The sequence below is a fragment of the Schistocerca serialis genome, chromosome 12 (genome assembly GCF_023864345.2).
Source record: "Schistocerca serialis cubense isolate TAMUIC-IGC-003099 chromosome 12, iqSchSeri2.2, whole genome shotgun sequence".
Classification (NCBI taxonomy): domain Eukaryota; kingdom Metazoa; phylum Arthropoda; class Insecta; order Orthoptera; family Acrididae; genus Schistocerca; species Schistocerca serialis.
The window spans coordinates 106,744,442-106,759,239 of record NC_064649.1 but is presented as its reverse complement, the minus strand read 5'-3'; positions in this window follow the sequence as shown (position 1 = coordinate 106,759,239).

The following is a 14,798-nucleotide window of genomic DNA, read 5'->3' as shown; positions in this document are numbered from 1 at the left end:
ATAAAGGATCCTTCATTGTATGTATTCGCAATACATTACATTTGTCTACGTTAAGGGTCAGTTGCCTCTCACTGCACCAAGTGCCTATCCGCTGCAGATATTCCTGCATTTTGCTGCTATTTTCTAATGCTGCAACTTCTCTGTGTAGTACACTAATATCCGCGAAAAGCCGCATGGAACTTCCGACACTATCTACTAGGTCATTTTGTGGTGTCACAGCCAGACACCACACTTGCTAGGTGGTAGCTTAAATCGGCCGCGGTCCATTAGTACATGTCGGACCCGCGTGTCGCCACTGTGTGATCGCAGACCGAGCGCCACCACAAGGCAGGTCTCGAGATACGGACGAGCATTCGCCCCAGTTGTACGGACGACATTGCTAGCGACAATACGGACGAAGCCTTCCTCTCATTTGCCGAGAGACAGTTAGAATAGCCTTCTGCTAAGTCCATGGCTACGACCTAGCAAGGCGCCATTAGCCTTACCTAGTTTGAGAGTTATCTTATAAATGTCTCAAGAAGAACGTTGTAAACCAACAAAGAATAAAGTTAAGTATATTCCAAAGCTACGTATTTTCTTTATAGCAGTCATAATGTATCCCGTTCCAGACTTGACGCCAGTCAGGCGTGTGTGTACGCGTGCCTTTCAGCTCCCTTCTCAGTGTGGCGTAGCTAGCTTTTTACGCCACAACACATTTATTTATATCATTTGCATCTGTGGTTGTATGGTAACTGTGCTTTATGAATGTGGTGCAGCGAATCCAGGTCTTCAGACACAGAGCGGTAACCGCATGGTTAGGTCGGGTCTTCCCCTTCTCGTGCGCTCATGTGTGTATTGAAGGAATACTGACTCTGTAAACTCGAATCATATTACAAACAGGTAATGTGCTCACAAAACTCTTAACTCAGAACACAACAGTAAATTCATACCGGGGCCTGGCTCAGACGTAGCTCCATATCACACTGCCATTACCGAAACATTAACTCATATGGAATTATATAGCTGTTAATCGTAATATTACTACGTGAACAGGAAAGTTGAGGCACCGATTTTTAATATTAACTGTACAAGATGCCAATGAAACTTACATAACTCGAAAGGTATTTCGACACAAATGTGCACAAACAAGACGTCGTGTGTGCGTAGCCGGTAAGAGTGGTCAAAGGAAATGGGTACCTCCATATTCACAACTATGACGATACCTTCTCTGTCATGCATTAAAGTCATCAATACGTGAACATCGAAAACTGAAGTGCTACCAACTTCTAGCTGCATACCCATCAGATAGTAGTTGTTGTTGTTGTGGTCTTCAGTCCTGAGACTGGTTTGATGCAGCTCTCCATGCTACTCTATCCTGTGCAAGCTACTTCATCTCCCAGTACCTACTGCAACCTACATCCTTCTGAATCTGCTTAGTGTATTCATCTCTTGGTCTCCCCCTACGATTTTTACCCTCCACGCTGCCCTCCAACGCTAAATTTGTGATCCCTTGATGCCTCAGAACATGTCCTACCAACCGGTCCCTTCTTTTTCTCAAGTTGTGCCACAAACTCCTCCCCAATTTTATTCATACCTCCCTATTAGTTATGTGATCTACCCATTTAATCTTCAGCATTCTTCTGTAGCACCACATTTCGAAAGCTTCTATTCTCTTCTTGTCCAAACTGGTTATCGTCCATGTTTCAGTTCCATACATGGCTACACTCCATACAAATACTTTCAGAAACGACTTCCTGACACTTAAATCTATACTTGATGTTAACAAATTCGTCTTCTTCAGAAACGCTTTCCTTGCCATTGCCAGTCTACATTTCATATCATCTCTACTTCGACCATCATCAGTTATTTTGCTCCCCAAATAGCAAAACTCCTTTACCACTTTAAGTGTCTCATTTCCTAATCTAATTCCCTCAGCATCACCCAACGTAATTCGACTACATTCCATTATCCTCGTTTTGCTTTTGTTGATGTTCATCTTATATCCTCCCTTCAAGACATTGTCCATTCCGTTCAACTGCTCTTTCAAGTCTTTTGCTGTCTCTAACAGAATTACAATGTCATCGGCAAACCTCAAAGTTTTTATTTCTTCTCCATTGATTTTAATACCTAATCCGAATTTTTCTTTTGTTCCCTTTACTGCTTGCTCAATATACAGATTGAATAACATCGGGGAGAGGCTACAGCCCTGTCTCACACCCTTCCCAACCACCGCTTCACTGCTTCCCTTTCATGCCCCTCGACTCTTGTAACTGCCATCTGGTTTCTGTACAAATTGTAAATAGCCTTTCGCTCCCTGTATTTTATCCCTGCCACCTTTAGAATTTGAAAAAGAGTATTCCAGTCAACGTTGTCAAAAGCTTTCTCTAAGTCTACAAATGCTAGAAATGTAGGTTTGCCTTTCCTTAACCTTTCTTCTAAGATAAGTCTTAAGGTCAGTATTGCCTCACGTTTTCCAACATTTCTACGGAATCGTAACTGATCTTCCCCGAGGTCGGCTTCTATCTGTTTTTCCATTCGTCTGTAAAGAATTCGTGTTAGTATTTTGCAGCTGTGACTTATTAAATTGATTGTTCGGTAATTTTCACATCTGTCAACACCTGCTTTCATTGGGATTGGCATTATTATATTCTTCTTGAATTAGGTGCTATGGTAGAAATAACAGCTGATAGGAATAACAGCTGACAGTAACAAAATTTCGTGAAATCGCATTTTAGGGGCTTTCAAGTTGACATGGTTCATCTGCATTAATACATGCTACAATGCTACAACTGATAGATCGAACATGTCAGCAGTGGAAATCAACATATCACAGTATCGATAGCTGTAAATAACGTTACATACACAGAAGAGACAAAGGAACCCGTACACCTGCCTAATATCGTGTACGGCCCCCACGAGCACGATCAAGTGACGCAACGAGATGTGGCATGGAATCGACTGATGTCTAAAGCAGTGCTGGAGGGAACTGACACCGTGAATCCTGCATGGCTGTCCACAAATCCGTAAGAGTACGAGGGGGTGGACATCTCTTCTGAACAGCACGGTTCATGGCATCAGATTTGCTCGATAATGTTCCCGTCTGGGAAGCTTCCTGACCAGCAGAAGTGTTTAAACTCAGGTGATCAGATAGGATGCTTACGCACGTCTCACCTGTCAGAGACGTATCTAGACGTATCAGGGGTCACATATCACTCCAACTGTACACGCCCCACATCATTAAAGAGCGTACACCAGCTTGATCAGTCCCCTGCTGACATGCAGGGTTCATGGGTTCAAGAAGTTGTCTCCATACCCGTACGCGTCCATCCACTCGATACAACATGAAACGAGACTCGTCCGACCAAGCAACATGTTCAATATTGTTGACAGGACCAGCTGTGGCGAAAGCTTTGTAACATGCAGTCGTCAAGATTACACGAGTGGGTCTTCGGCTCCGAAACCCGATATCCACATCTACATCTACATACATACTCCGCAGTCCACCATACGGTGGGTGGCGGAGGGTACCTCGTACCATAACTAGCATCTTCTCTCCCTGTTCCACTCCCAAACAGAACGAGGGAAAAATGACTGCCTATATGCCTCTGTACGAGCCCTAATCTCTCTTATCTTATCTTTGTGGTCTTTCCGCGAAAGTTGGCGGCAGTAAAACTGTACTGCAGACAGCCTCAATTGCTGGTTCTCGAAATTTCCTCAGTAGCGATTCACGAAAAGAACGCCTCCTTTCCTCTAGAGACTCCCACCCGAGTTCCTGAAGCATTTTCGCAACACTCGCGTGATGATCAAACCTACCAGTAACAAATCTAGCAGCCCGCCTCTGAATTGCTTCTATGTCTTCCCTCAATCCGACCTGATAGGGATCCCAAACGCTCGAGCAGTACTCAAGAATAGGTCGTATTAGTGTTTTATAAGCGGTCTCCTTTACAGCTGAACCACATCTTCCCAAAATTCTACCAATGAACCGAAGACGACTATCCGCCTTCCCCACAACTGCCATTACATGCTTGTCCCACTTCATATCGCTCTTCAATTTTACGCCCAAATATTTAATCGACGTGACTGTGTCAAGCGCTACACTACTAATGGAGTATTCATACATTACAGGATTCTTTTTCCTATTCATTTTCATTAATATACATTTATCTATATTTAGAGTTAGCTGCCATTCTTTACACCAATCACAAATGCTGTCCAAGTCATCATGTATCCTCCTACAGTCACTCAACGACGACACCTTCCCGTACACCACAGCATCATCAGCAAACAGCCGCACATTGCTATGCACCCTATCCAAAAGATCATTTATGTAGATAGAAAACAACAGCGGACCTACCACACCTCCCTGGGGCACTCCAGATGATACCCTCACCTCCGATGAACACTCACCATCGAGGACAACGTACTGGATTCTATTACTTAAGTCGTCTTCGAGCCACTCACATACTTGGGAACCAATCCCATATGCTCGTACCTTAGTTAGGAGTCTGCAGTGGGGCACCGAGTCAAACGCTTTCCGGAAGTCTAGGAATATGGCATCCGTCTGATACCCTTCATCCATGGTTCGCAAGATATCATGTGAAAAAAGTGCGAGTTGCGTTTCGCAGGAGCGATGCTTTCTAAAGCCGTGCTGATGCATGGAGAACAACTTCTCTGACTCAAGGAAATTCATTATATTCATGGGAAAATCATTAAATGGTCGTACTGGAATATCGCCACTTCATCGCTACCTCGTAGATGGGAACACATCGCCAAATTGGCTTGAACATCATTGCCTCATCCACCATACACTCCAGACTTGGCACCTTCGCACTTCCGTCTCTTTGGGCCGCTTAAAGATTCTCTATGGGGAGCACACTTTGAAGATGACGAGAGTGTCAGTCGTGCAGGGAAAACATGGCTACACCCACAGTACAAGAGCTTCTATCAGCAGGGAATACATGCTCTTCCGCGACGTTGGCGTACGGCCATAGGACGTGATGGAGACTACGTAGAAAAACAGGACATGGACTTGACGTGTTGATGTGTATTGTCACCAAATTCTGACTCTTAACAATAGATATGTTCAGACAAAAAAAAATGTGGGGCATTAGTTATTGAACGATCATCGTAATAACGCCACAGATCTTAAGCTTGGGACACAGCTAATCGGAAGGTTGGATGCTTTGATATCTAGGAAGCACAATTGCACCAAATGGTGGTGCAACAGAGGACATTAACAGCCGCGTCAACAAACACAAAAAAAGAAATGAGCATATGGCATTGATGGCTGGTGGGATGGCCATTTTCTGGGAATTTGGGCCGTCACGTGATAGTCTTGTTGCATTCGACGCCACATTGGGCGATTTGCATGCTGGTGATGAGGATTAAATGATGATAACGACACTACAACACCCAGTCCACCGACCTGCCGGTGTGGCCGTGCGGTTCTAGGCGCTACAGTCTGGAACCGCGTGACCGCTACGGTCGCAGGCTGGAATCCTGCCTCGGGCATGGATGTGTGTGTTGTCCTTAGGTTAGTTAGGTTTAAGTAGTTCTAAGTTCTAGGGGACTGATGACCACAGATGTTAAGTCCCATAGTGCTCAGAGCCGTTTGAACCCAGTCCACGGGCGGAGAAAATCTGCGATCCGGACGGGAATTGAACCTGGGCCCACTTCCACGCGAGGGAAGCACGGTAGCGAAGGAATTATGCTGCCAAACAACACTTGACGGACGAAGCTAAGTGGGCATAAAAAGCAGACTAGAACAGACGAAGGGGGCATTCATGGCCGAGAGAAGTCTGCAACTATCAAACTTCGACAATAATTTGCGGAACAGATTTCTGAGAGTGTACGTCTGCAACACGGCATCGCATAGTGACGACTCACAAACTGTTGGAAAACCGGAAAAGTAGAGAATCGAAGCGCTGCAGATGTGGTGCGACAGGAGGGTGTACAAAATTACACTACTGGCCATTAAAATTGTTACACCACGAAGATGACGTGCTACAGACGCGAAATTTAACTGACAGCAAGAAGATGCTGTGATATGCAAATGATTAGCTTTTCAGAGCATTCACACAAGGTTGGCGCCGGTGGCGACACCTACAACGTGCTGACATGAGGAAAGTTTCCAACCGATTTCTCATACACAAACAGTAGTCGACCGGCGTTGCCTGGTGAAAGATTGTTGTGATGCTTCGCGAAAGGAGGACAAATGCGTACCATCACGTTTCCGACTTTGATAAATGTCGGATTGTAGCCTATCGCGATTGCGGTTTAACGTATCGCGACATTGCTGCTCGCGTTGGTCGAGATCCAACGACTGTTAGCAGAATTTGGAATCGGTGGGGTCAGGAGGGTAATACGGAACGCCGTGCTGGATGCCAACGGCCTCGTATGACTAGCAGTCGAGATGACAGGCATCTTACCCACGTGGCTGTAACAGATCGTGCACCCACGTCTCGATCCATGAGTCAACAGATGGGGACGTTCGCAAGACAACAACCATCTGCACGAACAGTTCATCGACGTTTGCAGCAGCATGGACTATCAGCTCGGAGACCATGGCTGCGGTTACCCTTGACGCTGCATCACAAACAGGAGCGCCTGCGATGGTGCACTCAACGACGAACCTGGGTGCACGAATGGCAAAACGTCATTTTTTCGGATGAATCCAGGTTCTGTTTGCAGCATCGTCATGGTCGCATCCGTGTTTGGCGACATCGTGGTGAATGCACATTGGAAAGGTGTATTCGTCATCGCCATACTGGCGTATCACCCGGCGTGACGGTATGGGGTGCCATTGGTTACACGTCTCGGTCACCTCTTGTTCGCATTGATGCCACTTTGAACAGTGGACGTTACATTTCAGATGTGTTACGACCCGTGGTCCAACCATTCATTCGATCCCTGCGAAACCCTACATTTCAGCACGACCGCATGTTGCAGGTCCTGTACGGGCCTTTCTGGATACAGAGAATGTTCGACTGCTGCCCTGACCAGCACATTCTCCAGATCTCTCACCAATTGAAAACGTCTGGTCAGTGGTGGCCGAGCAACTAGCTCGTCACAATACGCCAGTCACTACTCTTGATGAATTGTGGTATCGTGTTGAAGCTTATGGGCAGCTGTAACTGTACACGCCATCCAAGCTCTGTTTGACTCAATGCCAAGGCGAATCAAGGCCGTTATTACGGCCGGAGGTGGTTGTTCTGGGCACTGATTTCTCAGGATCTATGCACCCAAATTGCGTGAAAATGTAATCACATGTCAGTTCTAGTACAAAATATATTTTTCCAATGAATACCTGTTTATCATCTGCATTCCTTCTTGGTGTAGCAATTTTAATGGCCAGTGGTGTAGGAAGACTGGTATGATCAGTATGGAAGAGGCTGTATTTTATTTTGTTTTACTTTATTTTATTTTACTTTTTTAATGGTGCTCTTTCACTACTTCATTTTACTCCGGTGTCTAATTCCCTTTAAAAACACACATAAAGCTAGACAACAACGCAACCCCAACACTTGTAGAATTTTTAGAAATCTGAACATATCTGCCAGTAGAATAATTATAGTGCACGCCGTGTAGGACATTTCTTTGCTAGATACAAAAATCTAAAGTCAGCAACAAGAACACAAGCAGTTTGTGTCGACGAGATTGTCTCCTCTTTATGCATGTGCGCTACCAAAACTGTAAGTAAATACAACAATAATTAGGCCTCCGAGAACGGTTCTAAAACGATTTGTTTCATTAAATAACAAAGGAATGTATTCAATCCGTATATTCGTTGAAAATGTAAATTCTTATCACCCTTTGAATGCACATGTAAGTTCATTTTTGGTTCGTTTCTATGGCTTATGTTTTTCTGACGTCAAAGCTGAATGCAGGTAAATTTGCACGTACCTCGTGACGTATGTATACGGCGAGAGGCGCTGCAGTCTCTGATGCTGTATCCTGTATGGCGACTTCTCTTCTTGAGTACAGGGTGGCGGAAAAGTCACTGGACAGTTGGTTAAATGAAGACAAAAGTAACAGTAGAAAGTTTTAACCCGGTAAATTGTTATTACCAAATGGTGACAATTACGCCTTGTCAAGTTGGCACACAATGCTATGACAAGCAAAACAAACACAGTAATCAAACTAGTAGAAATCGTGATCTGTGGGCCGTGTTTACAGCTGTAGTTACGGATTGTTACGACGTTAAAGGAGAGAAGAGACGATTTTCGCGTCAAAAAGGCTACATAAAAGTGATGCTATTGCAGTTGTTAATGAGTGGGGCAGACACTTCATATGAAAACCATCGTCTCGAGAAACAATGTACGATATACGAGATAGACTTGAAGAACATGGATTTGTTATGGATGCATCATGGCCGCCAAACAACACTCACAATAGAGGAAAATGAGCTGCAAGTATGTATAGTCCGAGAAAATTAAACAGGCGATTAGCAACTGAAAAATAGTTGTAGGTATTGTCTGTATTTGTAACGAAACATAAATTCAGTCTTTCGTTTAAGGGGGGTAGGCCGCCAAACGGGCCAACTTGGAGCAGGAAAGGTACCACAGGACATTTTAATTTCCAGTGTCTATACTTTTACAAATAAATTCATAAAACTTTGTCAGCATCAACAGGAAGGATTCAGGATTCACACTCATTGCAGTGGAAGTTCGAAAACAAAACAAAATAATTTTTTTTACATTTGAAATGTCAACATTTTTTCACTTACTAATAACTGCATTTGTTGCTATAGGTACACTTTTCTTCATATGTTAGAGAGATTCTTCGATGAATTTTGCACATCATACATACCATACTCAGAGATGTATGAAACTCTAGAATTTATTTAATTTGTGGAACAACGAATGAACTGTTATATTTTAAACTTCATGTTTAGGAAAAACACAAATTTTGAAGTTAATTACCTCAATTTTTACCACAGTTTTTAATAGATCTCGAAAATTCTACAGTTTCATACACCTTTAAGTATGGTTTTTATGCTGTGCACAATTCATCTAAGAATCTCTCTTACTTATGAAGAAAAGTGTACCTGTGTCAACAAATACTGCCATCAGTAAGTGAAAAAAATGATGAAATTTCACATGTAAAAAACTTATTTCGTTATGTTTTCGAACTTCCACTGCTATGAGTGTGTATTCTGAATCCTTCCTGGTCATGCTGACAAAGTTTTATGAATTTTTTTCTAAAAGTATGTTGTTGTTGTGGTCTTCAGTCCTGAGACTGGTTTGACGCAGCTCTCCATGCTAATCTATCCTGGGCAAGCTTCTTCATCTCCCAGTACCTACTGCAACCTACATCCTTCTGAATCTGCTTAGTGTATTCATCTCTTGGTCTCCCTCTACGATTTTTACCCTCAACACTGCCCTCCAATACTAAATTGGTGATCCCTTGATACCTCAGAACATGTCCTACCAACCGATCCCTTCTTCTAGTCAAGTTGTGCCACAAACTTCTCTTCTCCCCAATCCTATTCAATACCTCCTCATTAGTTATGTGATCTACCCATCTAATCTTCAGCATTCTTCTGTAGCATCACATTTCGAAAGCTTCTGTTCTGAATTCTGAATCTTTCCTGGTCATGCTGACAAAGTTTTATGATTTTGTTTGTAAAAGTATAGTCGGTCTGTTTGACGTCCAACCCCCTTAAATCGGTGTCCAGTAGCTTCTGTACCACACTGTACTGTATTATGCGGTTCTCGTTAAAATAAACATAAGTGACTGATGGAAGTATAATATGTGTAGAAGAGTATTTGTTGGGATGCGGAGTTGAAATGCTCATAGACACTGGTTTCACTCATACAATGTAGCGCACACACTTTGTTTAAGCAAATGGGGTATCGTTTATTGTTTATCAAATACAATTAGACTTGCTCTGGTCTCACGTTGTCATTATAAATTACATTTACTTTCTCTGAAAAACCGTAGCACTTCATAGATATGCCGTGTAGTAGTTACTTTCCAGTATTTGATCTCGAGTCTGCGATCCCATTCCAACACTTTCCACATCAATAGTTAATTCCCTTTAGTATAACATTTTGAGTCTCTCGTACATCCTGCCGCCACGCCACTGCTGTCTCCACTCAAATGTCCTTGCACAGTGTGTTCTTCTGATTTTCAAAAAGTAAAAATACCAGTAAAACACTGTGGACTCAAACAGAATTAGACAATATTAATTAAATAAGAGAAAGAAAAATACAGTCATGTTCAGAAGGAAAACAGAACACCGTGAACGATTAGGGATAGAACATTAGTAGGGGACCTCGGGGCAGAACGCGATAGCGGGGTGCAATGGGAAATTGCTCTTTTCTGGATTGGACAGTGCTGCAACCTATTGTATGGGCATGTAACTATTTCTCCGAATGGAAGGGAAGTCAGGGCAGCCATTTTGATTTAGTTTGAAGTGCGAGACTTAAGTGAATTGTTGTCCGTCACGTTACCGCTTGCTTTGTTCTTACGTTTGGTGAATTTCAACGCCAGGTAAGCTGTTAATTGTTAACTGTATACCCTAAAATGACACATTTCCTTAAAGTGCATGGCATTTGTTATACTTTAGTTATTTAATGCGTTTAAATATGTCAGTTATTGCACTCCATAAAAGTTGTTAACCTCAAAAGTGCTCTTGGGGCGGAACGGGATGGGGCAGAATGCTATAGTGTCCCGTTCTGCCCCGTCATATTTTGATGTAAGAAGAAAGCAAACTGTATTCTTTTTTCTTTCCCCCTTGCTGTTCCCTATGGTGGGACTGTACATGAAAAAGACTGATAGACAGCAATGGGACGTAAAAGCGATGGAAATGGCAGTTTCAGCCGTTTCACCTTCCCAAACGGGATTTTTAAGAGCATCTAAGCAGTTCAACATACCAAAATCAACATTGGAAAGATATGTACGTAAATCTACGAATAATCCTGACAATATAATTGACAAATCAGATGGGAAATTTAAAAAGGTGTTCACTGCAGAACCAGAACATGAGCTGGTAACATATCTCAAGCCAATGGAAAGCAGACTTTTTGACCCAACAATGAAAGATCTCAGATCACTAGCCTATCAAATAGCCAAAAGAAATGGCTTACCATACAGATTTGACAAACAAACTCGACAAGACTGGGTTAAAGGATTTATTATGAGGCATCCTACACTGTCTATTCGCAAGCTAGGAAATACTTCTGGTGCTCGAGCAATGGGATTCAACAAACTAGCGGTTTCACAGTTTAACTGTCTTCTCAATAATATTGATAAGTACAAGCTGACTGCCGACAACATATTTAACTGTGATGAAAGTGGCTTGACAGTTAATCCTAAAAGTCAGTCGAAAATAATAGCACTTATGGGCAAAAAGGCAGGTAGGAGCGGTAACATCTTCAGAACGTAGAGAAACCATTACAGCAGTCATCTACATGACTGCATCTGGGTTATACATGCCACCCATGCTTAGCTTTCCAAGGAAGAAGAAGAAACAATAATTTGAGCTTGGATTGCCTCCAGGAGGCCGGTCTGAAGTTCACCCCTCGGGGTGGATCACTAGCGAATTATTTCTAGCACGGTTTAGGAAGTTTGTGGGATTTTCTAAGGCCACGAAAGAATCACCTGTGCTTCTATGCTTCTAATTGTTGATGGACATTCAACTCACACTAAAAACCTGGAGCTGCTTGGTATGGCTAGAGACAATGGTGCAGCCCTCCTCTGTTTACCATCAGACACTTCACAAAATTACAACCCCTGGACGTAACATTTTTCAAGCCCCTGAGTTGTTATTACAGTGAAGATATAAAAAAAATGGGTACGGAGCCATCCAGGAAAAGTTGTCACTCTTTTCCAAATATCATCGCTATTTCGGACCGCGTTTCAACTTTCACACCATTCATGTGCTGGTGTAGACAGTGAAGATGAAGAGGAAATACTGATTTGTGACTATTGTCGAAAAAAATATCAAACTGTACACCCCAAAAAAAAAAAAAAAAACCAAACCAGAGGACTTCAGACCTTAGGAAAAATAAAAGGAAGAAGATGATGGAGAAGAGAGAATCAGAGACAGAGGATGCTGAGTGTCTCTGCTGTGGGGACTTCTACTCCGTTTCTAATGAGGGCTGGGTCACATGCCAGGTGTTTCAAGTGGGCACACCATTCATGTGCTGGTGTAGACAGTGAAGATGAAGAGGAAATACTGATTTGTGACAAATGTCGAAAGCGCTAGTAGTTAGTGGTTTGGTGGTTATTAAGCATTGTACATTTTTCAGACTGACATTAAAATTTTTCTTATTTTGAAGAATGACTTTTTAATTGTTTAAATTACACATTCCTTAGTCTGCATAGCCTTTTTATACAACATGTTGTCATAGTTTAATACGGTATTCGTAATTCAAATTCAACGTTTATGCAATAATTTAACAAAAAATAGCCTTATCCCATTCTGCCCTGTGGGTGGGGCGGAACGGGAAATATGCAAGGCTTTTTTTGAAAAATTGTAAAAAATGCAAAATGTATTGTTCTGAGTGATTTTAAAATAGGGTACATTAGGTTATGCTACAAGGTGTTTTCTTTATAACTTTAAGAAGTGTTTCCTTGAGTTCCCTTATTTTATACAAATTGTTAAACATTAAGTATCCCGTTCCGCCCCAAGTTCCCCTATGTTCTGCAGAAATGATTAGCATTCGAACCATGTTGGCCCTTGAGTTAAAGTCAACATTGATATCGCGGTGCAACACCACCTGCAGATAAAACGTGCCTGCATCTCTCTATGTCAAAGAAGGTAATGGATCAGCACGATTTGAGCAGACGTTCAGGGCGCATCGAAAATCTATGTGTGAACTGTACCACCAAATTAGTGAGTTTGAAAGTGGGCGCGTTATTGGCACGAAAGAATAAGTGCACCCATCCAGGAAATTGCTGTTCGTGTGGGATGCAGTGTTTCGGCAGTAGAGGCCATAGAATACGAGGAGGTGGGTCAGGTCTCACTACCCAGACCACCCCGCAAGAAGGTTGACGCCTCATCCGAATGGCACCGCAGGGCAAAGCTGCGCCGTCCTCAGATCTGGAACAACAGTGGAATAGTGCAACACATCGTACACTATCAGTTTGTAGCCGTTTATCACGCCATGGGCTACGCGCACACCTTCCACTTCCCCGCCTGCCTTTGACGAACGTTCAGAAACATGCTATACGGCAATGGGAATGGAATGACGTCACTGGGGACAGGAATGGCATCAGACACTGTTTTCGGACGAATCCCTGTTTCGTCTGATTGAAAATGATGGCCACATTTTGGTTCGCCAAAAACAGGGGGGGGGGGGGGCGGCATCATAGTGGCTGTATTCGCACAAGAGATACATCGCCAGCTCAAGGCCTTATGGTGTGGGATGGTATTGGGTACAGCCACAAATCACAGTTGCTGCATGACCAGGGCACTGAGACCAGTGGGACCTACGAGGTGCAACGATAAAGTAATGAGACTGATTTTCTTTGCACAATGTGGCAACTCTGCAGGCTTGCGTAGGCACAATATCTTCGACCTTGGTCTATATGCCGCTTCTAGTCCAAGCGGCACATCGATGCAACTGCTCAGTCGTGAGTCGTGCTGTAATAAGTTAACATGTGTTTCAGTCTCTAGTCACGGAAATGGAACTGCATATTATTCTGCAACGGTATGCCAGTTCTTTTCGCGTTAAGGGGGGTAGGACATCAAACGGGCCGACTTGGAGCAGGAGAGGCACCACAGGACATTTTAATTTCCACTGTCTATTCTTTTACAACTAAATTCATAAAAGTTTGTCAGCATGACCAGGAAGGATTCAGAATTCACACTCATAGCAGTGGAAGTTCGAAAACATAACGAAGTAATTTTTTTTTTTTTACGTGTGAAATTTCATCATTTTTTTCACTTACTAATGGCAGCATTTGTTGCTAAAGGTACACTTTCCTTCATAAATAAGAGAGATGGTTCGATTAATTTTGCACAGTATACAAACCATATTCAAAGGTGTATGAAACTTTACAATTTTCCAAATCTATTAAAAACTATGGTAAAAATTCAGGCAATTAACTATAAAATTCGTGTTTTTTCTAAACATTAAGTTTAAAATACAACAGATCATTCGTTTTTTCATAAATTACATAAATTCTACAGTTTCATACACCTGTAAGTATGGTATGTATGCTGTGCAAAATTCATAGAAGAATCTCTCTAACTTATGAAGAAAAGTGTACCTACAGCAACAAATGCAGCCATTAGTAACTGAAAAAATGATGAAATTTCACATGTAAAGAAATTATTTTGTTATGTTTTCGAACTTCCACTGCAATGGTGTGACTTCTGAATCCTTCCTGGTGATGCTGACAAACTTTTATGAATTTAGTTGTAAAAGTATAGACAGTGGAAATTAAAATCTCCTGTGCTGCCTCTCCTGCTCCAAGTCGGCCCGTTTGACGTCCTACCCCCCTTAAATTGGATGTAAACGCGACGACAACTTACAGTAAGCTTCAGAAGACTTTTGGAGATGAGATTATGTAAAGAGCTCAACTTTTCCGTTGGCATTAAATGTTTAGTGAAGGCAGAACGAATGTTGAAGATGAAGACCGCAGTGGACGACCATCAACCTCACGGACAGATGTCAACTTGGCCACGGTGCGTGAAATCGTACGATCCGGTCGAAGATTATCTGCGAAAAATGATTGCAGAAGAACGCAGCATGTCGTTCTCAATGGAGAGAAGTCTTCCGAAGCGAGAGAGATTGCGGGCGAGCCACAGAGGAGTGACGTAGGACCGTTGCTATTCACAATATACATAAATGACCTTGTGGATAGCA